At 68.3% G+C, this 1972-nt stretch overlaps 1 protein-coding gene across 1 annotated transcript in view; it reads right to left on the reverse strand.

The window, feature by feature from the left end:
- WHSC1 (Wolf-Hirschhorn syndrome candidate 1) overlaps positions 1 to 1972 on the reverse strand; it is a gene marked incomplete at its 3' end in the record, with an annotated part of 63660 nt that overhangs the window by 26708 nt on the left and 34980 nt on the right. The window lies entirely within an intron of this gene.

Raw genomic sequence — 1972 nt, forward strand, 5'->3', positions numbered from 1 at the left:
CACCCACCACCCGGGGGCTGGCCTTGGCTGCTCGCTGACCACCGAGTCTCACCATCTAGATTCTAGAAGGTGCAAGTCCTCTCAAGACCAGTTCAGCCCGGGGCCTGCACCAGCTGGTAGAAGGTTCCCCTGGGTTTCTCGTGGGCACTGAGCTTGAGAGCCAGCGACAGCAGGGGAGCAGAGGTCAACAAACTCTGACCCTCAGGCCAAACTGGCCGACAGCTGTTGCCGGTGCCTATGGACTAAGAACGCGTTTCACTGCCTTGGATGGGCCGGGAAACACTGCAGGGCATGCGAGGGCACAGCTGGCCACCGCCTCAGAGACCGCGCTGCCCGAGGCCCATTCAACCAGCGCAGAAAAAAAAAGCCGGGCAGTGACCAGGCACCACCGTTAATGCCGGCCGCTCACCACCCGCACCTCACACCTGCCAGCCCACACTGGGAACTCCGCCCCCACGCAAACCCCTCCTCGGCACACGGCCACCTCAGACAGCGTGTCCCCACCCTGTGTCCTTCCTGGCCCTGGGCACCGTGTGCTGGCGTCACCCGCCTCCAGTGTCCTCATGTCCCTCTCGGCGGCGTCACCCTCACCCGGTGCCCCCAGCTGCCCTCAGCCAGCAGCGCTGTGCCCTGCCTGCCGCCCACCCTGCGTGAGGGGTGAGTGAGCCGCCCTCCACACGACAGCCTCCAGGGTCTCAGACCCTCACCAGCCAGAGTCCTGGGCACCGGCCCCTGGACACTCCACCAGTCCTCACGTGCGTGCGCTCACCACGGACCTGCAGCCCCAAATGGTCACCACGCCCTTGAATGAAATGACCACAGCAGGGTCCCAGCTGCTGAGCCAGACAAGATTCCCAACCCCAGCCCTGCTCCCGAGTCAGCCAGGCGGGCCAGCTCCACGCGAGCACCCTCGTGTCCACCCCCTGCCTCTGCCAGGGGTCAGCAACCGGTCTCCTGGCTCCTCCTGTCCCTCAGCTGGGGACACGCCAGGCAAAGATCCTGCCTCAGCTCCGCCGCCACGGTCCCTGCCACCCGGCAGCACCTGCCTCCCCGTCCGTCCGTCCGTCCCTCCCAGCCCTCTGCACCGTGACGACGGCCCGGCAGGCAGGGACAAGCGCTGCCACCCTCCCCCACCGGCGCCTCCAGGCTCTGCTGCCTGCACTCGGGCAGCACTGCCCAGCCACAGGCCCCTCTGGGGCTCCCCTGTCACCTGTCCACGTCTCACTCCTCAGAGTCCTCAGGGGACAGAGCACCCGCCTCCCCCTCACTTGGCCGAGGAAGCCGCCGCTCACTGGAGTCCACATCCCCAGCAGGGCAGCGCCACAGTGACCGTTCTGCCCACGCACGGTGAGGGTCGGGTCCCAGCTCTACTCCCTGCCTGTGCCGTGTGTCCGGCGCAGGAGCGACCTCACACAGGCCCCTGGGCTGCGGCCGTGGCTGCAGGACGGAGGACTCACGCGACTTCCAGGCCGCTGTGAGAACGCGCACCGCCAGGCGCCGGCCGCGCCGCAGCCTCCTGAGTGGCTGCCTCTATCTTCGTCATAAAGCACCTCAGGCACACGGGCAGCACGGAGCCCGCACCCGCCGTCCCACACGCCGAGGACGCCGTGACCAGCAGGGACACAGCAGAGGCGCCCGCCTGACCCCAGAGCCGTGCCTCCCACGGAGCAGCCCGAGGTGCAGGGATAGGTCGCCGGCCGCAGGGCACAGGCCTCCCTCTGGAAGGCCCTCCACCTGGTCAGGCCCGAGGGGACACAGCCCCGGCCAGCAGCCTGACTGTGACCCCGGAAGCCTGACCCGCGGCACCGTGAGACACGCAGGGTGTGCGGCTGCTGTAAGCACCGGTTCAGGGGGAGCTGTTACGTGACAACAGGCAGAGGGCACAGCCCCGCCGCTCAGGCCGGGAGCACCAGGACCAGGAGGTGAAAGGACCTTCCAGTGCAGACGCTGAGTGAGCACTCCCGCGCCGACG

The sequence above is a fragment of the Myotis brandtii genome, unplaced genomic scaffold (assembly GCF_000412655.1).
Source record: "Myotis brandtii unplaced genomic scaffold, ASM41265v1 scaffold986, whole genome shotgun sequence".
Taxonomy (NCBI): domain Eukaryota; kingdom Metazoa; phylum Chordata; class Mammalia; order Chiroptera; family Vespertilionidae; genus Myotis; species Myotis brandtii.